Source organism: Ambystoma mexicanum, chromosome 5q (assembly GCF_040938575.1).
Source record: "Ambystoma mexicanum isolate Mex_15411 chromosome 5q, UKY_AmexF1_1, whole genome shotgun sequence".
NCBI lineage: Eukaryota > Metazoa > Chordata > Amphibia > Caudata > Ambystomatidae > Ambystoma > Ambystoma mexicanum.
Genome location: NC_090933.1, coordinates 793102871 through 793129835, shown reverse-complemented (window position 1 = coordinate 793129835; position 26965 = coordinate 793102871).

Genomic DNA, 26965 nt, shown 5'->3' with positions numbered 1-26965 from the left:
CAAGAATAAAGTGAGCAGTAGCAGAAGTTACACAAAGAACAGCAATTACTATGGTTCAAACAAACACTGACTCAAGGTTTCTGAGTAAAAGAATATACATTTATTTACACCATCAGTTATAAAACAGTTCACTAATATCAAGCAGCAGCAAATCACAATCTTAATACGCTACACACCACCCAATGAATTCTGGTCAAGTTAAACTGGTTGGTCCCACCAGCTTAAGGGAAGAAGATACCTTGCAGATCTTCTTTGTCGTCGAAGTTTAGGAGATTCAGACCCAAAGCAGGGCTTCACCGGGAGGTTCAGTAGTTGCAGTAGCCCTCTTCCTTCAGCTTCTCTTCGGTTCTCTCGATCCAGTGGTGACTCTGCCTTCCAAGTCCCAGAGACCTGCTTTTTATGCAGTTTTCCCCCATTCACACAGCCTGGCTGTCAATCACACAGCAGGGTGGCAGGACAGTCACCTAGCCAATCAAATAAGAGTGCGACTTGGGTCTCCAAGGAGACCCTGTACAGGGGACCTAAAACCCCTCCCTCACATCCTGTCCACCCAGACACTAAGCCTGCCAAAGTACGTTGTACAAAGGAACCAAACCTGGTTTGGCGCACAGAGTAAAAGACGAGAAGGACCTTTACAAAAAGAAATGGTGAATAGCCCAGCCGGAACCAAATTAAATTAAAAGGGGTCCAACGGATTAAACTTTGAGGCTACCACAATAGCCTCTAACAGTACAGAGGCAAATTTCATAACTCGCGGGAAAATGAAAATGGTAGATACCACTGCCACCAGCCACATCTTAAAGAAAGGGGAACGAAATAATGTTCCATGAGAAACAGACACAAAGGGATAACTATTAACCCTTTCCAGTACTCTATGGAAGATAGTTTGTACTGGGTCTGCAAATTTAAAAAGATTACGAAAAGTCAATGGCAACTTTACATGCTCATGTAGTCAGTCCCAGAAAATGGAGTTTAAAGTGGGAAGTCTAAAAGACACTAAAGGTGCAGTGTGACACACAGTAAAAAGATGATGCCTCTGGAGTAGGTGAGACTCCACAGCCTATGAACACAATAATGTAAAACACACAGTAAAACAAATGTAAGAATTGGGAAAAAAAGGCTCACACTCTTACCAGGTGAAATAAATCAATCCGAGAAATCCAGCAAAGCTGCTGAGCGATTCAGTAGGTAAGGGAAATTAGCCATTCTGGACTGCACCCCCAACGAAAACATACAGGCTCCCTCGTAAGCTAAGGTGGCACCCCTGTGAAAATGCAAGAGCTTCCTCGTAAGTTGAGGCTGCATCCCCAAAAAAAACTTGCGGTCTCCCACGTAAGCTAAGGCGGCACCCCTGTGAAAATGCGAGAGCTTGTTTGTAATTCGAGGCTGCACCACCCCAAAAAATCCCCTTCAAGTCCAGACATCAGCCACCATCACCTCTGACACTACCCCAGGCAGCCCCCTCACGACCAGACACCGCCCACCAGCCCCCCTTACATATGGACACTACCCAGGGCAGCCCCCTTACAGTACACTTCCCTCCCCACACCGCCATCAGCTCCAACACTACCCCAGGCAGCCAACTCAAGTCCAGACAACACCCTTCGCCCCCCTCACCTCTGACACTGCCCCAGGCAGCCACCAAAAGTCTGGAGATCACCCTCCAGCCCCCCTCACCTGTGACACTATGCCAGACAGCCTCTCAAATTCAGGAACCACCCACCAGTCCCCCTCACAACCAACACTACTCCAGGCAGCTCCCTGACTGTGCACTCCCCTCCCCACATGGCCCTCAGCTCTGATACTACCCCAGGCAGCCCCCTGACAGTACATTCCCCTCCCCATACCGCCCTCAGCTCCGGCACTACCCCAGGCAGCCGCCTCAAGTCCGGACACCACCCACCGGCCCCCTCAGCTGCGGCACTACCCAAGGCACCCCCTCATGTCCGGTGGAGGCAAGTCTCTATCAGGGACCACAACATGACAGGCCCATGCATGGGTGTTGGAAGGGCAGTCAGAGAGTGCATGACTCACTGAGACAGGAAATGTGTGCTGCCACAAAGGAGGAGCAAACATGGGTCACAAATGCATTCCAGTTGCAGAGGTGGAGCAAGACATGAGTGCAGGCAGTGTGTGACTGCCCATGCTGGTGGGCATGTCCACATGACATTGGTTTGATACAACAATGACAAACAAATGTGCAAGTAACGTGACCCAGGCACCCCTCCACAGTGAGCCCACCTCCCACTGCAGCAACCACAATGCAAAATACACAATACAGTGAATACAGTGCAAGCACATGCACAATACCAAGCATGTGCAAAGGGCACACATGAGCAACAGTGGACCTGAAATGTAAACATCGTGAAACTGCGCAAACACACTGGAACAGGTGGCATCACATCCACAATCTGAGTAAAACAGTTCAAACTAAATAAATCTGCAAATTACTGCAACCATACCCGGATGTACATCATCTCACACACGAAGTTTGATAATCACCTTGCACACCTATATTTTGAGTGTATATAGTAATGATTCAAGGTAGTTAAATCAGGAATAATAAGTAATTTGAGGTGCAGGGGAGAGGTGCTCAGCCTTGGTATCTAGGCTGGAATACATACATGGAACAATAGTTTCCTATTTAAGGAAACCCGCGTCCCCTGCACACTATCAACAAGAGGCTAAAAGCCTGTATAGAAGTTTTAATAGGTACAGTCAGTAGCCTAGTCGTTTTCACAGTTTTTAAATAAATTTCATTGCTTTGTTTAGCTCACAAAGTTACTCTTAAATCATCCAATTATTTCTTGACAACTTATCTGTTTATCCAACAAACAGTAGTTTATTCATTTTATAACAACAAATCATAAATCACAATTTAATGTGGCCCAACGCGTTTCGAGTATCATTTTTCACTCTTCATCAGGGGCAATGTGTTCTGTATTCTTAACATTAAATACAATTTCTGTAGAAAAAAGTAATAAATTAATTATCTAATAATATGTATTCATGTTTATACTTTTGAACTAAAACAAGGTACTTCATTAGTTAGATAGGAGTACAAAAAATGGCATCATCGCATGTTTTCAACCAATAACATTAGTTTAAGAGATTTAGGGCCTCATCACGACTTTGGCGGTAACCCTTAAATCCGGCGGTAGCGCTATTACCGCCGGATTTAAGGGTTCGCCAAATCAGGACTTCGGTGGATTTCCCCCCAGCTAAGGCCGAAGATTCGCGCTATTACCGCCGGCGGGAAATCCGCTGGCGGTAAGAGCGCAAATTTTCCCCATTGAGCCCAATGGGGAATGGGGCATTCCCGAATGAGCTCAATGGGGAATGGGGACTCCCAAGTCCGCCAAAGTCGTGATCCCGCGCTATTAGCGCCGGGGGCTATGGCGGTCGCGCTAATAGCCCCCGCGCTAATAGCGTTACCGTTACCGCCCAAGTCGTGATGAGGCCCTTAGTCTTGTAACAAAGGATGAACTTATTCACCAAATGCTTGGGAGCCTATTGAGTTTGTAGACAAAAGCATCAATAGAATGGGAGTGTGATTAGTAACCTATTAAGGAAAAAAGTGGGGAATGGTGTAACAAGATCCTGTTCCTGTGCTATTTAGACATGTAAGAACTACAATGGTGACAAATGCCAAGCACCCGTGGTGATTTATGAAGTGTAAAATAATAAAACCTAGACTCACTTCACGATGTCATGTAGGACACCACCAGTAGTCTTTTAAAGGCATCAGTGTGAACTGGTTGTAGTATTCTAAAAAAGAGAAATAACATGGCTATATTATAAAGAAAAAAGGTCAAGCCGCCTAAGAAAATGTAGCCTTAAAGGATACTTACAGTACAAGAAGGTGACTGCTGGTAAGAGGTAGAGTATGGGCATTCTCCATCCGCACCCGAATGCCGGATAAGAGTGGTATGTATATTTATAGGCTCGAGTGACGTCACCCGCGCATGCTCCTTGGATTTAACCCTAGCAGCCATGCCCGATGGTACATGTGCTACCTCAGCCACATGGTTCCCCGAAGATGAGCTGTCATGGGGATGTGGCTGGGGAATGCACCTATGTCTGGTGGAGTTATCCCTGCATCCATGCTCCACAGTACTACTTCTGCCCTCTTCATCAGCTGCAGCAACTGTGGTAAAGGAGACACAGAACCGCAACATCAGTGTACTGCAACTAAACCGGTGTGGCATCACCAACATTTACAGGAACATGACATGTCCATGGAACAATCAGAACATTCCACACCCACACACATGCACTCCACATCCAAACAGACACAAGAACTCAGGAACGATGTAAAACACATTCATGACACATCCACATGTAACAGCACAATGTGGCCAGTGCACAGACACATACCAAGATGAATCACATGACCCTAGGGGATGGTCAACGTGACTCAACTGCAACCTGATGCACATCCATTGGAGACATGCCATATGGGCACAGAGGTGGGCAGGAAGAAAACTGTTTGATGTACACACACGTAAAGCATGTGAACACAGATGTGGCGGACCACAGCCGTGGACACATTGAGGGCAAGACACAAAGAGAAACAGTGGCCAACCATACTTGCACCACTCACAGCATGGCCATTCCGACACCTACCTGGGCATCTCTCCACACAATCACATCAAACAACATGCCTCCACCACAACCCATCCTTTCCACATGCAACATATACATGTATCAATTGCACAGTTGCATGTGGCATGACATAGCCCCAAGCACATTCACATGATATGCACACACATCACTCTGATTGCACAAGCAGCACCATGACTGATCACATCACAGTCCTAGAAATTGCAATGCCCAAACATGACTAAGCCAAACATCCAAATGCACGTGTGACCTCCAGATGTGAGTGATGCATAGTCACTCATTGCTATCATCGCAACAACCACATCAGCAGCATGCAGGAACATGACACGGTCAACACTCCCTCAACTGCCACACCTGCCATCCAGGAACGTCTTAGACACAAGAACATTGCATGTGCAGTTTGAAAATGTACTACAACACACAATGCAAATTACAGTGCATTTCCAATCCGCACATGTTTGATTTACCCCCATGGGGAGCATTGTCTGGAGTCTGCATGCAGATGTTGGTTGCTGAAACATACATGCTGCAAAAGGAAGGGGGTCACTGCAAACATGCAAGCACATGCATAACACACATGCACAGTCGAGCAGTATAACACATGCCTACTCACCAGCCAACCCCAGACGTTGTTGCAACTCACTCACCTGGGCATGCAGCTCTGGGTAGAACCTAGCCAGTAACCCCATATTGTTGTTGGACAACTCGCACCTGCGTGCACAGTGCAGCTCTGCGGTTACACCAGCATTCAGGAAGTGCCAGTCCTTGATGTGGGTCCTGGATTTGAGGTTCGCTAATGGACGGTCTTGTAGCAGCAGACTGCCACGCCCTCCATGTTAATGGCAGCCACTATGTCTTGCCAGATCTGGAGGCGTCCTTCCTTGACACGTTGCATCACTGAGTAGAAGAGGGCATCATGATTATCCAGGACCTCATCCACCAATGTCACATTCTTTTGCACTAACGTTGACAGCCCTCTGCCGTGCTGACATGGGGTTGCCACTCTGGTCCAAGGAAGATGGTGCAGACATGGCAAACTTAAGCTGGTGTGGGTGTGCAGGCTAGTCCTCGAGATGAGCTGTGGAGCAGTGGTGGTGGTATGTCAAGGTTGGAGTCCAACACAGTAGCTGAGGCAGTCACAGGGCCGGAGACAGGATCATAGGCAATGGCTGGAAAGCAGGCACCCCCAATGCAGTTCAGGTGGGCAGCAGGTACGCACACTGGACATACAGCAGCAGATGGCAATGTTGGAGGCAGCACAGGGCAGGAGGAGGCAGGTGAAGTCGCACAGAGGCAGGAGAGTGGGTCTCCCATGTGTAGCTCGAAAAGCAGCCAAAAACAGAGTAAAGGCCCTTAGAGCATAAGTTACGTGACACGCGCTGCACACAGCATGCCTACGCTGGTCACTGCATTGACAGAGATACATAAGAATGAGTAATCACATCACTGGCTATACGTGTGAAGGATCAAAGATGAAGTATTGTCATTTCCATGTATTTTGGGGGGCCACACAATCCGTTCCTTTCAGGTAGTGTACTGTTTTTTGGGGGGTTGTGCCACTGCGCATATGCACATTTTTTTATCCCCATTTTGAGGCACGCGGTCTGTCGTGTATGCACTTTTTCTGTTTTTAGTTGCCACTGCGTATCACATACTCCTTCTTTTCAATTTTGAGAGCTTTCTGAGTGTCGCCTATGCGCTTTCTGTGTTATTGGGTGCCACTGCACATCATGCACCGCATATATTTCCCATTTGGAGTACATTTGAGCCTTGCTGGACCACACATCTACATTGTACATCATGTAGACTGTTCCCTGACTCCCACTGCCCAGGACAATAACTTGGTGTGATTCCCATTCATCCTTTACACCTGTGACATGAGTGGAAAGGCCCCAAAAGGGAAAACGGGCAGATGGGGTCAGGGTGGGGTTGACGGTGGTGAAACACCTGCCACAACCCCAGGTGGTAAGAACATCTGCCCCAGCCAGAGGTGGTCAAGGAAGTGGTGGTAAAACACCTGCCCTAGCCCCAGCAGGACATGGCAAGCCCTAGTCCAAAGGTGGCATGGCACCTGAATACCAACGTGGTCCCATCCAGACAGGGGTAGTTCCAACCCCCCCTGCCACTCGTGGCAGGAAGGAATGCCCTGCACAGCAGGTAGAGGTTCAACCCCAAGACAAGGCCCAGGACACTGGTCTGCACAAGAAGAACTACTCTGATGAAGAGCTCCAGATCCTCATTGACCACGTGAATGATCACCATTCTGACATGTGTCTGTATGTGGGGAGCATCCATACAGTTGCACGACATATGGTGCATTGGCAGCATTTTACAAAGCAGATAAACCCCTTAGGGTTGGAGATGCGCACAGTTGAACAGGTCATAAAGCGCTGTAATGATCTCACTCGTTGGACCAAGCACAAGCTGACTTTCAACCAGACTGATGCACTGGCAACTGGAGGGGGGCCACCAGAGAGGATGAGATGACACTGCATGAAGAGGCCAAGAGCCAATTCATCCTCATTGAGCAGGTGCAAAGCATGGGAGGCCAGGAGAAATATGAGGACACATCAGGTGAGTGTCGGTCATTGCGCCTCGTGTGTTTTGCCAGTCATGAATCACCAACATCAATTGTGTATTGGCACATCTGGCTGCACTTGTATGACCGCCCTGGGTAAAGCATGTCCTGTGACATAGAGACTCATGTCAATTGGCCATCATACTGGGCGTAGCGTGTGTGGCAGCCATTTGTGGCACATGTCTGTTTGACAGGACACATCCCCCACATCTTACCCCCCCGGCACTTGTGAAACATGTGACATCTACAAGTAGAGTTCCTTGCTACATTCTTGTTGTGTTTCACTCTGCACTGCTAGACCGGCGCATGCACACAAAGTATCACTTACACGCCATGTCATTCAGAGTTGCATGTTCCATTTGTCACCTGCTCTTATGGGTTTCCTTGTCACGATGCATATCTGAGCTGTCTGTCAACGCACATTGTCGTGTTCCGAGAATGTAGTGTCATGAGTGTCCACAGACAACATACACATTGACTCAATTCCAGTGCCACAGAGAGCCTACTCATTGTGACGCATGCCCCCTCTTACCATCCCACAGTCTGTCCCCACTCCATGTGGCCACTGCCCTCATCCTCTTGTGAATTGGTGGACCATGTTCATATTGCTCAATCCACTCTCCATCTCACTGCACTTCAGACACCTTGACCAGAAGTCACACCTTCTGGTGTACCTACTCATGGGCTTCTTCCCTTTCCACACCTTCTTCAGGTCTTCATTGTCTCCTTTTCTCTGTCTCAGACCAGATTAGTTTGTCATTTGTTGACCGTGGTGTTGTCTGTGGATATGGATGCCTGGCTGTTCCCATGTGATGTCATTGTACATTAAAATGTCACATTTGCATTACTTCTCCACTGGTATGTCTGGTGACTTGACAGTTGAAAGTCCCCTAATTGTGCATTTACAACAATGTTGAATGTTAATGTGCCCAGTGCTGGCATTTACATTTTAGGGGGGGGGGGCAATTGTCAGCAAATTGCATGCATCAGTTGCTTACTGGACCAAGTGTGTGAATGCGCGATGTCTGATGGGTGCATGTTATGCCATTTATTGTCAGAGTATTCATTGGAGCATTTGCACATTGTTGTCTCTTTTGACATGTATCAATATGTCGTTCTAGGCCCATGTGCAGGTGAGGATGTACCGGATGCAGAGGAGGAGGAAGAAGAGTCAGTTGTGCGGCAGACCACCAGCGGGGGCCATGGTAAGGTAGGCAGTGAGAACCCACTGGTGTTACAGACCATCCTGAGTCGTGCTGCAGACTCTTCCGGCACTTTTGACTTCAATGTCTCTGATGCTGAAACAGATGTGCATTCCTCAAAGAGGGCAAAGGTGAGTGCCCCAATGGGTGTATCAGTTGAGGCCTTTGATTCTTTGGGTGGTGGCTGGCATCACAAGGTCAGTCAGTGGTAGCACCCCCAGCTGCGGTGGTTACGGCTGTTAGGCCATCCTCCCCCGAATTGGTATCAGGTCCTGGGCCTGATGTCCAAGGGAGGGATGCAGACTGTTAGGGAGAATTCTCCAAATGTGCTAATTTACTTTACCTTTTGAGACCCCCAGCAACTTTGTTGGATTTCTAGGATTTTATTTGTTTAACTTGGGAAGAGTTTGAGACTTTTTTCCCACTCTTCCATGTATTTTGTGTGAGTTTTACTTTTGTGTTCTTTGGTTATGGAGTTTAAAAACAACTCCAGTGGCATCATCTTTTTCTGTGTGTCACACAGCACCTTCAGTGCAGTGGCATAGGGGTGTCTTTCAGACTCCCCAAGGTTTAAATACCTTCTCTGGGATTGACTACTGTCTCCCAGAGCATGTAAAGTTAAATTGGCTTTACTTGTCTTTTTAAATTTACTGACCAAGCACACACTATGTTCCCATAGAGTTCTGGAGGGGTTGACTAGCTTCCCCTGAGTCCAAACACTCATGTAATAGTAAAATCTTACCATTTCCTACTTTTAATGGCTGGTGGCAGTGGTTTAGATCAACTACCATGATTTTTCATGACCGCTAACACAGGTCGCTAAAAATCGGGGGAAGCCATGTTTTTCAATATGGCACCCCAGACCTATCTGTAAAAACAGACTCCTTTCATCTTTTTTCGCCATTTCTTTTGGGAAAAGTCCTTCTTGTGTTTGTCTCTGCGTGCCAAACCAGGTTTGGTCCCTTTGTTTGTGCCCTTTGGCGGGCTTCAGTGCTGAAGCCCTCCTCTGGTGCCAGAGTGTCTGGGGTGGACAGGATGTGAGGGAGGTTCCCGAAACTCCCTATGCTTATTCTCCTAGGAGACCTGAAAGCACCCTGGTGTGATTGACTGGCTGACTGTCCGGCCAGGACAGCCACCCTGGTGGGTGTGTGACAGCCAGGCTGAATGAATGGGGGAAAACTGTTTAAAAGCAGGTCTCTGGGACTTGGAAAGCAGAGTTGACCACGGGAACGAAAGAACCGAAGACGAGCTGAAGGAAGAGGACTGCTGCAACTCCTGGATGACCAGTGAAGCCCTGCTGCAGGTCCAAATTGCCTGAATCTCCAATCGACAGAAAAGCCTTTCAAGGTTAACTTCTTCCCTTGAGTTTGGTGGGAACAACCAACTCGTAAGCCACCTAGACACCGTCCCTAACTGGTCGAATTTTCAGCAGAGTGCTGTTGAAAACCGGATAGCCAGTGGGAAGGAAACCAGCTTGTGGACTTTACGGCACTCACACCTTAAACCGACTTCTTGCTAAAGCTTTTGGCCTCATCCCTGGGAAGTGCAGGAACCTCCTGACGTCCTCCTTCTTGTCCCCATGACCGAAGCTCAGGAACAGTGAGATCTGCTCAAACTGCCAGGAACAACTGCCTCAGCTACAGCTTTCTTTGTTAACAAGGTACTTTGCAAATGCGGTCCGGAACTATTTTCATCTATCGAGAAAGTTTGAAGGTTTGTCCTTCCCTAAACATTCCCTAAACATTCGTCAAACTTTTCGCCTAGCCAAATTCTTCTAAACTCTGTGGCAAAGACTTTACCGTTATCTACCAGAACTGTGCTATCCTATACAAAGACTCTGAACCATTGACATTTGCCCAGGCCTATGAGAAGAATTGCTGGTTGCATTTAACTGAAACCCTTTGCCCTGCCTATGAATGTATTTGGGCTGTCTATGCTTATAACCTTGTCTTTTTATCCCTTTTATAAGTATTTGAAGTGCCATTTTGCTCCCACCTCATTTTGGAGCTAAACTTGTTCAATTACTTACTGGTTGGATTTTTGTGGTTTATTAGTGTGTGATATCGTGCTGCTTGTGCTAGTGTAATGTTTCCTAACTGACTGAGTAAATTAATGTATATTCTTTTACCAAGAAAGCTTGAGTAAGTGTATATTTGAATCACTGTATTTGTTGGTCCTTTGTGTAACTAGTTCTACTGCTCACTTAAACACTTGAGATAAGTATGGCTGCTCAGCCATCACTACCACTTTACTGTGTAGTACAGGTGTGTACCAAAGTTGAAATTGTGCTTACACCTGTAGTCCTAATTTCCTGTAGTGTTCCCAAAGGGTACTGCAGGTAATTCTGCCTAAAACAGACCTGCAGCCAATGACAGGAGTACCACAGAAAAGGCCATGGTCCATAGCATAAAGCTGTTGTGGGCCCAGCACACGTGGGGCATGTGTGCAGGCTGGGGAGACAGAGTGGGAATATCAGATGTTGTGAGCTGCCCTCCGACTTGGTTATGTGTTGGATAAGATATCTGAGGGCATGGATAAAATGGCCAAATCCATGACCCTGGAAGCGCCCCGGGGAGAGAAACAGCTGGATGTCATGCGATCCTCATGATGCTCCCACAGACTGCACATGGAGGCCAACATCAAGGGCCGATGGGCTATTCTGTGGTGTCTGCAGGCTTCCCTGCATGCAGACCCTCAGGTACACAGAGAGGCCTTGGGTCTTGAGATGGAGGCCCAGAGGACGGCACTCCATGCAGAACAAACAGCCACAAGGAGTATGATCCACGATGAGGTGGTTTCCTTCAGGCAGTCACTCTCGGAGGAACTCTGTGCATCACGGGTGGGTGCACATACAGACTCTATTGCCTTCCATGATGCAATGCATACAGACATCACCAACCTAGCTGTTCTGGTGCATTCATCAGTGTCACACATGGCCACCTCCTCTGAAGACTGCATGGTCTGCCTCCAGCAGCACGCCCACCTGCAGATCGACCGCATCATGGGGGTCCCATCTCACACATGCCTCCTAGTCCACCGTAGCCGTGAAGTCCAAGAGCCCATGGATGTTTTTTTCATTTTGTTTTCATAGTCACATTTTTTGTGGACATTGGCCCTCATTACGACCCTGGCGGAAAGGGGTTTACGCCGGCGTAAACCATGGCGTACCTTTCCGCCCGACTACGAGTTCCCGTAGCGCCATGGTGATTTTTACGCCTGCTTTTTGCAGGCGGAAAAATCCATGGCGCTACGGGACTTGTCGTTAATTACGCCACCGTAATTTACGGTGGCGTAATTAACGCCTTCCCCACTCCCATTATACCCTATGGGGCAAAAATGGGAATGGGGAAGGGTAAATGGGGATTGGGGACTTACCGCCCCGCCAAGGTCGGAATGGGGCGGTAAGTCCGCCAACCCCCATGGCGGAGTTGGCAGCTTTGCGCCATGGACCATGGTGCAAATTGCACCATGGTTCTCCGCCAGGGTCGTAATGAGGCCCATTGACATGTACCCCTCTCCCCTCCAGGGTGGACTCCGCCCTGTCCATGATGGATACTTTTTCTTATATTTAAATTTTTATGGCCTTGACCTATTTCTTTTTTGTGTGTCCCGTGATTTGCCATGAACACTTTTTTCTTTGATTTAAAGACACCTGGCCCTGGTGTTGCCATGTGTTTTTGTTTATCCCTTTCCAATGTGGAATCTTTTACTATTTTCTTTTTGATTTTTACCATTTCCCTTGAGTTGTCCAGCTGCCCTCTCAAGAACATGATTTATGTAGTGGTGGACATGCAGCCATTCACAGTGACGTCAACTGCCATAGTTGCATTGTGGTGGGTGGGATGGCATGTGCAGGTAACATTGGGTTGCGTGAATATTGACTCATATGCGCTGCATGTATGGCACTGTACTATGGCTGTTATAAAGCCTTCTCCATTGTTGTTACAGTGCTCTGCAATGAGGCAGTGACTGCACCCTTTGACCTCCCAACTCCCGATGCTCTCTGCCTGGCACTGGACCTCCTGTGATGCATTTGGAAGCACAGTTCCCAGTGGAGGTGATGAGGGAATCCCATGTAGCTGGCTCGGTCAGCTGGTAAGCATGTGCACTCTCTTGCATGTTCTTCCTGTGTAGGTCTTCCCCATGGATTCTGCTTGCAGTACAGAACTTGAGCAGCTGGTAGTGGTCACCTTGTGTCACAGTAAATGTCTGTGCTGATGTGTATCTGTACACATGCATTTGCACCTCTATGCCAGTCATTTTTTTTCTGTGGATGCACTCATGATGTTGACAGCATGTTTGGAAGTGATTGTGCAGCACTATTGTTACATTCCTCATTGTCAGTGTTTCCTTGGGTGTGGATGCACGTACCGCTTGGCCGCATGCATTATTGGTGCTTCTGCAGTCTGGGGGTTTCTGTTCTCCAACACTTGGCACATTGACCGTGGTGATGTCTCCTGACTGCTACCCTTCTACTCCCCAAGTCACCACTCCCTATGTTGCATACAGTCCCCTGCAGGTGTTCTCCCTTTGCACATTTCGCTTTGACTGTTGCCATTTCAAAATACACTTCCTTCTCAGGTTACATGTCCATCCCAGCCAGGCCACTGGTCAACATGGCCCATTCACATTGATAGGCATGTACGCACATCCTACATGGCAGCGCTTCATGACTGGGCTCTTGTGACTCTGTTGTGGACATTTGTTTGCATTGACTGCACAGGATCTGTTTGTTACACTTGATGCATGTTGGTTCTGACACTTATGCACATGTGTACCCCTGATTGACTGCTTATGTGTTACCCAGTATGGTGAAATTTTGTACATGCTTTTGTACTGTTGGTTATCATTACTGGTGTGCATAACACATTTTTTGGTTTTAATTTCTACTTCATGTTTACTGCCACAGTATGTGGGTGTACATTGCATCGAGACAATGTAGTTGCATGCATTTTTGACATCCTCCACTTCGGACTGCTTGTCAGGTTCAAGTGAGCCCTGGAATGCATGCACACCTACTCGGGCGGCCTCACTCAGGTATTGTGGTGTGCTGGGTGTGAATGTACAGCTGGATGTCCATTTGCTGTGTTATCCAACAGGGGTATATGTTGGTTGATGTAGGGTAGGGGTATATGCTTTCAGTTCCTTAGTTGTGTGGAAGTGGGGTACATGTGTCTTGTTGTGCAATGCATTGCATGGTGGGTTTTTGCCTTGGTTTGTGTGAGATTGGGCTACTGATTGACACTGCACATGTTCATATTTGCCAGTCTGCCCTTCACCACCCACCACTTTTGTCCTTCATGGCCTCTACATATCATGGTGCCACAGGTTGCGGGAACATAATTGTGGGTGGGCAATCTCTGTAAGGCCTTTGTTGTTGAGTTGTCAGCAGTATGGCAGGGCCAGCTGTTTGTGGGCAGTAACACGTGTTGATGGTTGTGGTGGTGTATGTTTCCTTGCACTTTTCACATGTGTATTGCCTGACACATGGCATTCCATACAATGATTCAAAAATATTGATTCATGTACACAGAAGAAACTATTTAGGCTTTCTTGGTAAGGGTTCACCATTATTGTTGTGCGGTCCAAAGAATAATCCACACACATGACACCATTGATGCTCATGTTTGGGATGCTATGCTGTCAACAGATGCCAGGCACACTACATTGAGCAGGGTGTGTTGTGTTTTGCATGCAAGTGCCATGCATGGTGCACTATGAGAATAACAGTGGCATGTTGACAGTTGCCGTGTGCATGTTAATGCTACCTTCGATTCGATGCACATTTGTCCCAATGCAATCGAGTCGCAGTGAAGTCTGGATTGCCTTACACTTTCAAGTTGCCTGATCCCATGTGTGTGCATTTGTCTTTTGTCTCTGTTTCTCATTGCTTTGCCATGCATGCTTGTGTGTTTCATGCCAGTTGCCTCAGTGTCCAGCCTTCCAGTCTGACATCTGCCTCTTTAAAGTACTGCCTTCTGCAAGATCCTATTTTCAGTACAATTGGTGGGTATTTGGGTTCAGACGTTCTTGGGCTTTGCATTATTGGCTCTTCTGCCAGTGTTCACTGCACTGTCCCAGTGCTACGCTGATGATGGAAATATTGCCAGGGTGATACAGCCTTTTATTCGTCTCAGTGATGTACTTTTTGTGGGTCTGATCATTGTCATGCTGACTGTTGCCAGATGCATGTGTTGAGTATGTACCATCAGCTTGATAATGGGGTAGGTGTGACATGGCCATTCACTGCATGGCACTCAGGGGTTCAGGCAGTGTGTGGGTTGTGGGTGAGTATTTGTCAGTGTGTGTGTTTTGTGTGTTGGATTTGCATGCAGTGTGCAGATCTGGCTGCATGTATGCCAGGACACATGTTGACGGTCGGCATGTGAGTTGTTTGAATTTGTTACATGTCATTCAGGGGGGCACATAGTGCTGTATGTTTGGGTGCATTGATATGTTTGTTGCACTAACATTGATTTGTCTTTCTCTGTAGATCCATTTGTGATGATGTGATAGGTGATGGAATTGAGAGGATGCTTGCAGTCGTATGCATGCAAAGGTAACTTGTAAAATGTGCATTTCTCTTGCAGTGCACTTTTATTGCTCTTTTGTTGTTCATATTCAACATGATCACTTTGATGTCACCGAGTATTGTGTGCATTGTTGCAGTCAGTGAATGGGTTGGCCAGCGAACAAGTTTTTTGTCGTGCAACACGCATTGTGGGTCCAGGGCTTTCCTTGCATGGTTTAATTGGTTTCAAGATAGTACTATGCCTTACTACTTGTGGTCTCATGTGTGTGGTTTGGTGTCTACATGCAGTACGGTTGTTGTCTATATGACAGTCATCACAGAGTTTGTTTATTGTGATGTGTTGTTTTTGGTGTAGTACATGTACACATTGCTTTGCATTTGCTCTGACTATGTTGGTGAATGGGGCAGTGCCATGCTGCTTATGGTCATTACTCACTATTGATTTTGCTATAGAATGGGTATGTTACTTGCTGCATCTGTGACTGTGTGTCCTGTTCAGTGTGTTTTTGATATTAGGTGCATTGTCTCCATATTGGCTGTATGTTTGTCACATGTCGATCCTGGCACCACTGCTTTTGTGCTCACAGAAATACAAATACGTTTTTGCCTGTCATGCACATTCTCACACAGGCGTGCAATTCTATTTTATTGGGCTTATGGGGATTGGTGGAAATTATACTTTTCGTGTCCATGAATACCTAGCTGCTCATAATTGACAGTTGGCAAGTTGATGAATGTATCTGTGCCAACACATATTTTGGGTGATATTATTTTGGATATTAGTGATGTTTTTGGGCCTCAGGAGTGGTTTCACTCCCTGCTTACCATGGTGGTGGTGGTATACTCCCACTTACGTGTCTTTCATTTGGACACATTTTGGCATGTTGTTTTATGTCTAATGGATGCACACAAAACCCACCCCACATCAGTGGCACATTCTCAGGCTGTTTTTGTTAGCACGGAGGATTGGCACATTTTCATCATTGAATGGCACCCAGGATGTTGCTTGATGGTGTGCACTCCACAGGGGCAGGATTTTACATAAAGTAGGATTGCACCAGCTGCTGAGTACGTGCAGCCTCTCCATATGCTCTTTGACCAGCCATGCTCAAGGGTCATGTCTGCGGGTGCGGGCAGTGGCCCACCAAGATGTCCACTGGGATGCCACATCATGTGACAACATTGTGCAGGGCACATGCTCCCACAGTGATCCTGAACACAACTGGTGGTGCATATAGCAACACACCACCAGAGTGGTCAAGTGAGCAGAAATGTGATTTAAGCACTCCGAATGTGCACTCTACTATACCCTTAGTCGCTAAATGGGCAGTATTGTACCTTACCTCATCTGGTGTGGTGGGATTCCATATGGGCGTCATCATGGATGTGCTCAGCGGGTAGGCACTGTCCCCTGTTAAGTGGGCTATTAAGGATGATTGTGCCATTACACAAACTCATCAATGTAGGTTTTTACCTTTATACTAAAGGACGCCTCTCGGGTTCCAAACAGACCCACAGTGGCCTTAAGCATGGATGTGTCCTTTCACTGATTTTATTAAACTATTATCTTACTGAGATACAGTGTTCATTAGATAGTTGTTACGCTCACCTGGTCTCTGCGGGGGCGTTGGGACATGGTTGGAGCCCTCCCTGGAGCTGACTCCCTCAGTCGCAGTTCCCTTCCGCCCTTTCGTGCCAGAATGTGCTGCGCAGATGTTTACCCATGCAGACTCACCTGATAATATGTAAGGGCGAGCTCTCCATCCTGCTTTCCTTCAGCAGAGGCGCTGCAGATGGACCTAGTTACGTCACTGGTCCTGATTGCGATGGTCCAGGCCTGCTGCGACCATTCCATCTTGAAGGTAAGTATTTATGACTTTCTTATTGTCCGAGTTCTTGTAATGATACTGTCCCAAGGGATATTGTTCATAATGGTATATTGTTCTTTCTCCCCTGTAGCAATGAAGATGATGATCCAGGAGCGCGTGATGACAAGGAAGCAGCTCTGGGAGTTTCCACCACTAGTAGGTAAGCGGGTGGTTTCTTAAACTGCACCAAGTTCGTAAATAATGTCGCTTTAGCGAGTTAAGGTCTGTGCGATCGCTCACCTTGTATCTCTTACTCTCTTTGCAGGTGCCGCAGGTCGGCGATGGTTGGAGAAAGGTATCCGACTCCTGATGGCAGTTGGAGATGAAGGCCCGCATGGAGGCAGCACCCGAAGAAGGTCCTGGGTAGATAGAATCAGGTACAGGTAAGGTTGCTGGGCTGTACCTGTCGAGGACTCCGGGAAGGTGAGTATGACTGCGGTCAAGTCTGGAACAGATGGCGATGCTTCCAGCGATGAAGCGATCACAGGTAAGGCTTGCGCGGCGACTGCAGAGTGAAAGCAGATGACTGTGCTTCCGACGATGGTGTGATCTCAGGTAAGGGGTGCACTGTGACTGTAGAGAGGGAAGCAAGTGGCAATGCTTCCGACGATGATGCTTTCCAGGTAAGATGGTCGAGGTGGCAGAAGATGCGCGTGGTGAACCATGTAGGTGGCAAATGGTTCCGGAGGCTGGAAGCACATGTGTTGGATCAGGTAAGAGTCGACGGTAAGCGTTACATTGCTGTCAGCAAACTAACGCGAAGCGCCAGTATTCGGGTGGGGCTGGTTTATATAGCCTGGCTCCAGCCACTCCCTGCAGGCTCCGCCTTGTGGCACCACCTAGCTCTTCCTTCTGCCTTCTGCATGTGCCTTCCCTGCGATATTCGGGCCCCGCCCAGCATTGCTGCACGTGCCCCTGGTATTCTGTGTGCTGAGCACACTTTGAAATGAGCTTGGTGCCATAGGCGCCAAGACTGGGTCCATTGGGACACTGTATGTAGTGGAGGGCTGGGCTCCTGCCTAGTGACCATGACAATAGTCTCCATACTTCACCAGCTGCAGCGGGGTTGCAATAGATTGCAGTGGCTACGGTATGCTTATGACATAGTTCTGTTTCACTGCACCACAGTGGGATTACAGTCCGCACTTTGCGCTTTTTATGACTATTGTAAACCCTGTGGTTTAGTGATAAATCTAGCCAAACCATGACGATGGCCTTTAACTTAAGGAAAACACCTTGAGTTCATTGATGCATGAAATGAGCTAAGTTAGAGTATGTAAAACAGTATCCATATCTTGGAATCACTATTGGCCAATCTCTAAAATGGAAATGTTACATACTACTACTAACTCGTAAGTGTATGCAACAACTGACAGAGTCTCTCCCAGGGGCCATCCACCCAAGAACAAGTTGTTGGGCTGTGTTTGTGCTGGTAGAGAGACTCCCAGACACCCCTTTGTTTTGAATAAATTAACTTTGGGTCTCACCCTAAGTTACCAGGGCAATCCAGACTTGGACCCCTTGCTCACTGTTCTTAGAGAAACACAGCTTCACCTCACTGATGATGCCCAACACGGCTGAAACAAGTGTATGGGGTTGCTGTTGGTACTTTTATTCAGAGGAGAATTGCCTAGCATTTCGGTGCTGGACTGCACCTGGACAGGACAAAGACTGATATGCAGGGATATTTCTTCTCTGTGAAAGGGACAGTGAGCTTAAGACTTTGTAGAGTCTCTCCCAAGGGCCATCCACCCAAGAACAGGTCATTGGACTGTGTTCGTGCTGGTAGAGAGACTCCCAGACCCCCCTTTGTTTTGCATAAATTAACTTTGGGTCTCACCCTAAATTACCAGGGCGATTCAGACGTGTTGTAAGATCTAATTATCTGTTATTGAAATGTAATGTATTACCTATATTGGAAGTGTTGGGTGCTTGTGTTATGTGGTAAGTCAGATTCAGGAGGCGGTCATGAGGTCATGGTTCTCATGGTTTCAGTCACAAAGTGGGTGGCTGCCCTTTGGGGAAAAGAGACAAATTCCCTGGATTTGTCACAGTATATAAGCCTCAAAAAGATCAGATCTGTCGAATCTGCAAAGGTGTGAGTGTTTTCGAAACCATTTAACATGTCATTGGAAAATTCACATAAGACATTAAGCAGACATTTCTTTTCAAACAAAACATTTTTCTGAACGCTTTTTTGGTTGCAAACATGTCTCCATATAATTTCACAATATTAATGTTGTACCAAAAGTAACTATACATATATCAGTGGAAATAAATAAAAATTAAACTGCTAAATCTCAAATTCAACCAAATTTTACATGGAAAATTTAATACAGATCATCAACCGGTCACAATGTTGAAATCTTGCCAAAATTGAAAATATCCACATAAGTATTCATAATGTGAGCGACCCCTAACAGAGGAGATGGTTATATTTTAAAGTTTCTCTCAAATCGTTTTGGGTGATGCTGCATCCTTCTTCAGGAGAATTAGGATCTAACTTCAATTTAGTAATTCGAATACATAGAGAAAACAATTGGGTATAGATGATGTAAATACGTTTTTTGAAAGTCTAACGAGTATTCATTTAGAAAAACTGATATTCTTTTCAGCTAATTTCACATTGCGAAAATGAACTGTACATTCAGAACAACTAGTGTAGAACGTGCCCAGCTTGGCGGGGGACCCAACAGCCCACAGGGGGGGGGGGGTGTCCTTAAAAGAGACACCAGTAACTAGCTGCTTTTTTGTCCTCATCGCAACCAGAGACATTGTTTCTCTTTTTAATGCGACAAGTAAAACAAGAAGTTGTTTTCTAATACGCGCAAGCCTGACACCGACAAGAAAATCATGTCCAAATTAATGTCTGATAACTGTGCAGGGCTTAATCCAAATAAGACAGAACTTTAACTCATGGCAATGAGAAAAATAATGTCTTCCAATACCACTGGATTCTCCAATATCACCGTATCAGGTTGTTCCATACCCAGAAAACAAAAGGTCAACCCGCCTGAGTGTCATATTCGACTCCAATCTTGACATGGTCCCTCAAATTCACCTAGTTGTCAGTTCTACTAACTACCATCTAATACTACTTAGAGAGCTACATCCATTACTCTCAGAACACCACAGTGCTTTGCTTGCTAGATATACAACATGCTCAAGAATGGTCTATTTTAATGCTTAACACAGGGTCCCCAATATTTGCAGTAAAATCCCTTTAACTAATATGTGTAAGGATTAGTACCTCACAGCATTTATGCATAACTTCTAAACTGAGTAAACTTCACTGGCTTCCGATCACGGCCAGAATTACATGAATACTCCTTACTATAGCAAACAAAGCATTCCATGGAAGGTGTGCACAGTATATCAACAACCACATGAGGAAACATGCTCCTTTTGATCACTTAGATCAGGCATATCTTTATTTCTCCAGACTCCCCGGTACAAACGGACATTTAGTTAAGGCGGGTCTGATCTATCACTGCAAGCGAGCATTGGAACTCTTTACCCCCCCAATGTTCAGGGCTCGGCCAAACTCTTAGCATTTAGGAAAATGATTCAACTGCTATTTTAATCATCAATTGATTATCCTGGAACAGTTTGACCAAGCACTTAAATGCCTATGGGCTGCAGCACCACAAATAAAACCAAATACAAAAAAATACAGCATCACAAAAGTAATTTACTGTGAATACAAGACTGGATTAGGTTTTCAAGTTCATATACATTTTTACAGTGTCCATAATGGTATGATATGACATAATATATGTCATTCATAATGCGCCTGTACACAAGTGTTTCTAGGGCACGACAAGACAAGGAGTGGGAAACAAAAGGAGGCCAAAATAACAATCTTACTATCCCTTGTGTCCTTCAGATTGTGCAAGTGCAGGGGAGAGGGAGGGGGGAAATGCCAGGGGATGGGGGTAAGGGTGAAGTGCAGGTAGCTCAATAAGTGCAGCCAGAGGGTGGTTCATAAGTGCAGCAAGAGAAGAGACTGTATGGTAACAGATACAGACGCTTAACTGCTGGGGAAGCCCGAAGGCAGTGCGTGGGCAGCTGGACATGCACGAGCCTGGGTCTGGGTTCAGTGGGAGGTCTGGTGACCAGTGCGCAGAGCAGTCAGGGACAAGAAAGTGGAAACAAAAAGGAAGGACTTGAGTTGCTTCCGGAACCGAAAGTGGTCCTGCTCAAGTTTGAGAGAGACAGAGAGGCTGTTCCAGAGGGAGGCCCCAGCCAAAGAAAGAGATCTACCCCCACTCTCTTCTTGGAGAAGCGACTGACCCTCAGAGAGTTGGAGGTGGATGAGTGAAGAGCTCGAGAATGAAGAGAATGAAGATGTTTAGGAAGAGAAAATTGGAGGTAGTGCTGCCCCAGGCCCCAGAAAGCCTTGTGGATGAGGCAAAGGGTCTTGAACTTGCTCCTTGCAGCCACGGGGAGCCAGTGAAGAGATTTCAGAGCTGGAGAGATACCATCCCTGGGCTCGAGGCCAAGGACAAGTCTTGCAGTCCTGTTCTGGATAAGCTGTAAAGATCAAAGAGTGGAGGCAGGCAGATTCAGAAAGAGGCTGTTTCAATAGTCCAGCCTAGAGAGGACCAGGGCTCTAGAGACAGTGAACTTCTGGGGGTAAAATTAGTAAAGGCTGAATACCTCTGAGGAGGTGCAGCTCATAGTGTGAGAAGGAGAGGGTGGAGTCGATGAGGCTACCAAGGTTCTTTGCCTCACAGGAAGGAGTAGGAAGAGGGCCCAGGGTGGGCGGCTAGAGAGACAGAGGAAAGGAGGGAGCAGGTGTCCCGATGAGGAGGCATGGATTGTTGCCACAAAATCAAAGTGTTTTACAATAGGAATGCTGGCATTTGTTATTGCTTCAGGTTCCTGAAAATATTTACACATGCAATGCTCGTTTATATGGTAGGTACAGCTGCATACAAATGACGTACAGTGGCAATGCTGGCATATGTTGTGAACTCAGGCATTTTGAACATGCTGTCAACTGCTTCTGTGTACTGTTGATGACATGGCATTTATGAGATGTTTTCATGAGTTACCATAGAGAACCAATTGTAATTCATATGACTCATTTTTCTCATGCAAATATGCTGCAAAATGCACTATTTCAATAGATTTATTTAATACATTTTCTTGGGAGGAACACCAGATTCCCCTTACTTTAGTCAGGGCTCTCTTGCTTTGCTTGCTAGCTTCTGCTAATTTGTTGAAGATGTAAATGTCCCTACACTAAAGATATTCTCCTAGTGTCACTGACCTTGAATCGCTTATAATGCCACAGCCCTCCCACGAGCCGCCAACCCCTTGGCACCGAAAGCTACCTACACTAGTTCCATGCACATACTAAGGCTAATGGCTGCACACTATCGCGGACAGTAGCATTTGGGTGCCAGGGGCCAGGAGCCACCACTCCTTGTTACTATGTTAGGTGTAACATGTGTAAGGAACTCATGGTGGCAACAGTAAAGACAGACACAAGTGATCACAGTTCAATGGTGTTTATTAAACTATAAATTCAGGGTGGAAATAAGCCTAAACTAAACCTAAATCTAAGATGGGAGCAAGTGTCGACCATCAAATGAAAAATAAAGGTAGTCCTTGTGGCTTTGTGTCAAAATAAAAAGGGCCTATACTTAAGAAAAACCTATTGCCAATCCTTACTATAAATACATAAATAAGTGTGGGATAATGTTCTCAATAAAGAAAGAAGTGCTCACAAAGAATAAATCAGGATATGATTGCCAGGGTTCTTCCTTGCATACATTTTGAGCACGGGACAAGATGGATCTCCTGAGCACAGCACAAACTCAAGCTTACCCAGCGCAAGTCGACAGTTCCATATCAGCTATCAGTTTCTTCGATTGTTAAGTCTCTTTTAACAAACAAAGTCTCTAGTCTTCGAGGGCCTGATGCATTCAACAAACAAACATAAAGTTCTGCACCACTTATACTTTGAGTGACAGCTTTACCCCTGGTTCCCCCTCTTCCAGACGCAGACCCTTCAACAGTTGTATTCAACAAAACAACTAAACAGTTCCTTTTTACAATTAACTTTGGGTGACAGCTTTTCACCACTGGATCTCCCTCGGCCAGGCTCTGACCCAACTGACAAGGGGGACAATTCACTTCCCCTAGTCTTCCAATATTCCTTGCTTTCACAAATCTTAAATGCTTTGCCCCTGGTTGTCGGCTTCCTTCTGCCGGGTTCAATCTCGACAACTTTTATAGACAGTGCACTGTATTTGGGTTTTGCCCCTGGTTGTCGGCTTCCCTCTTCCGGGTTCCCTCTCACCAACTTTCATTAACAGTTCACTGTGTTTCGGGACTTCAGACTTTGTCCCAACTTGTTAGCATCCCTCCGCCCGGTTCACTCTTGCCAACCTTCACGACACGCAGTGCATAAGCTAGTTTCACCACACGGGACTCATCTCCCTTTCCTTCATCAATATCTGTCGGTCAAAGACTTCACAAGTCTTATTGTCTTTTCAAACAATTCTTTGTGAACATCCCTCCATCGGTTTCATTCTTGTCATCACACTGTTCATAAGACTTCACCATGCAGGATTCATTCCCATAGCTTTCAGAATCATCTGTCAGTCAAAGACTTTCGAAGGTACAGAGGATTTTACAAGACCCCTATATGACCGCTTTGACCTCTCATTGCCTCTTCCCAGAGTTTTCTGCATGAGCACCCACATGGTGTCAGATGCCTCTATTGCAGGCTTTCCCCCACTTTCTCAATAGTTTCTTTATGCATTAAAAGTTCAAATTAGCTATTTGCTACTTTTCATTCAGCACAACCCAGTTTCTTATGGACTCTCCCCTCGACTCACCAGCTGTGAAGAACCGCTTTGCTTTCTTCTCCTTCAAGTCAAGGTTAGTACCACAGTGACCAGCGTCTCTCCCTGGCTTGGCTATCAGCGGAGGAGGGTCATGTGTCCCATCGACATCTGCTGCAACACATGCTGGCCTTTGTTTGCGGTCTTATGTTTCCATCTGGGGAAGGATTTCCAGGGCCTTGATAGAAAAGGGCAGGGTTACTTCTCCCCTTGCCACCCTGTTGGTATTTTCCTTCTTTTGCCTCCTTTTACACTGCCGTGCCGAGTTAGCTCTCAGGTTGTGCGGTCTGCCTTGCTCATCCTGTGCTCTCGTGCTCCACCTTTTATACCTGTGGGGAAGGGAAAGGGCCGTCAGGTGTGTGTGATTCTGGTAAATTGCCTGACCCTTGTTTTGGGACATGTCAGATAAACGGCTCGGGTGTTAGTCTGTTGTCTTTGGTGTTGTGCGAAAAAGTTTGTGTCGGAAAATGGGGGGGGGGGGCAGTGTTTTTGAATATCCTATGTGGTAGGATGGTGAAAAAGTGTTGAAAAAATGGGGATAACACATCTCACCCGCCAGTGTCCCACTCCCCAAGGGCCCCCATCCAGGTGATCCTCCCTCACTGGTCAACCCCCAGGTACTGGATCTAATAGCGATGGCCATGTCCTGGCCACCTGGATGACAGATCCTTGGGGACTAACTAGGGAGACACTGACAGGTTTCGCAAACATCTTTCACCTAGTGCAGTTAGCCACAAAGGCAGCATGATTATCATAATCATTAGTCATGAGTGGTGACCCAAGCTGGCCTGAGAGTCTGTGGTGACTAATATGCTTCTTCAAGGAACTTGGTATCTCTCATCATGGCTTGCCCCATTTTGTGTTACACAACTGGGTATAACAGGACATAGACGTGTGAGTGGGTGTATGAGTGTCTGCAAACAATTGTATCTAGCAAGGTGTAACAAATAGTAACATAGCAGGCATATCTTGAAAGTGCTTGTCATCACTGCTCTTTGCTTGGTCTTCTTGATTTTCATGACAAAACATATACATGGCAAGTGTCGCCCACAATCCAACACCTTATTTGGTCTTATTGGGCTGATTTATTTGGGCTGAGGTTCAAAGGCAATGTGAATCGTTGGACTCACTGAGCTTTTTCCATCAAATAATGGATGCAGTGCCCGCAGATAAATCAAACTCGGCACAGCACTCACAGCAGGAAACTAATACTACGGCCATCATAATTGAGGTAAACAACGACGGAAGTCAACAACTCGAGGTACTGTCAGCTTCTTCAGAAAATTATTTAACACATAAACAAAAATGCTTGCTAAAACGCCAGTTACAGGCTGCCGCAGCAGGGCAAGGCAGTAGCGAACCTCAACAAGCGGAGCATCAAATCAGCCTTTGAATTCGACTATTGTTTCTGTAATACCTCTGAGTCCGAAAACTAAGAGAACAAGGAAAAGAGAAATCCACAAAAGAAAACGGCACTAAACAAATTGTTGATCTTTTAACAAGATGCCTCGTAAAAGATACGGACACAAGCTCTATAAAACCTGATGAAGTAGTAGTGTGCCCGAATGTTCCACCTGGACAGGTCACTGCGGGAGCTTCAGATCAGGAGTACCACCTGCATAACCAACGTCCCCCGGTGGTTCTAGCCACCGCACTTGATGGAAACAGTACGGTGGTGCCAAGTGGTCCAGTGGTTTTCCTTCCTTTGTGTTAACAATAAGGGAAAAAACTGCCAGCAGCACGAAAACGCATATCAATAGATTGGAGTTGCTTAGATTATTTGCAAACATTCCATCTCTGTGTATCTTGATCTCTTGTGATTTTGAGTTTGTTGAACCCTTGAAGTTAGGTTTTAGAAGTATGCTGCATATTCATTGTGTCTTGTGAGTAACAATAATTAGAGTTCAACAAGAATCTCTTGCATATTTGGGTTATGATCTGGATAAAGTGGTTCCTTCTCCTGCTGGAACTGTGCGTTGTAAAAACACAGTTAAACATTTTGCACAAGAAATCACATCTGAAGATGGCACAGTGCCAGCAAACAGCTTTGATAATGTAAAATGATGGAATTGGTTAAAGAGCTTATTGCCAAAGGTTATTAGTGACAAAAATGTAATTTGCAAATTGCCCTCCTGGAATACCAGAGGTCATTCTCATTTGTTTATCAATGGGGCCCTCTCTTGATGATTTACTTAACTTTGAGATGTTCATGTTGCAAGAAACATGGTTAACTTCAAATGTGTATGCTGATGGATATGAAATTCAACAGTTAGAAGCAAAGAAAGGAGACAAAGGGGGATCGTTTGATGGTTTAATCATAGGAGTTAAATTGGAGCTGAGTTCCTCCTTGGCAGTGCCTCTTGATTCATGCGGCAAAGTACTTGCAGTTGAGATATTGCTTATGGGAACCATTTTATTTAAACAACTTCCACTGATCAATATATACAATCCATCAGATGGTCAGGGTACATGTGATATATTTGATTATGTAGACACTAACTTCTTGCTGTAGCTGTACGGACACTGATTGCATACTGGTGGGGGACGATTTTAACGCCCAGTGTGGTGAATCCACAATTAAATCTAAATATCACAACATCGTATCAGACAGCACCCTGGCATTAAAAAAATCCAACTCTAGTGGCCTCAAATGGTTGCAATTCCTGCAGGAATGGGAGTTGGTAACCATGATTGGGAGATCCCCTAGTGTTATTCCAAATAAATCTACCTGGAATATGGGCACCAATATTGCTACCTTGGATCACATATGTGAAAATGATGCCTTTGCTAGAATGCGTGAAAGATTTCAAATTGTGTCCGCCCTCCTTCAGTGTCCACGCTTTACTTAGTCTTCATCTGTGTCTGCCCTTACAGAAGTTGGGCGAAAGAGTTCAGAATCACACGGGAAACTGTCTCTTCTGGTCTTATTGTAACACACATAAAGCCTGTTGTCTATTGAGATATGTAAGTGATTTCAATCTGGCACACACCCAAGTTTCGCCCAGCATGTAGTGAGCAAATGAAACCCTTATTTATTTGTATCTATAAGTTCAATATTCCGAACGATATACCACTCATATCACACCCTTCTCCTGAGACACTCCTCGGTCACACTGAACCAGGAATTAGGCTAGTTTGCAAAGGTAAATATTTATTTATGTATTTAGAATTAAAATCACAATATATTTTAATAGGTAACAACAATTACCAATGGGGTGACAGAACACTGAATAATATCTTTAATGCACTAGGAATCAAGTAATGAGCACAAAAACAAATACAGCACAGAGAAGGATATTTTTGGG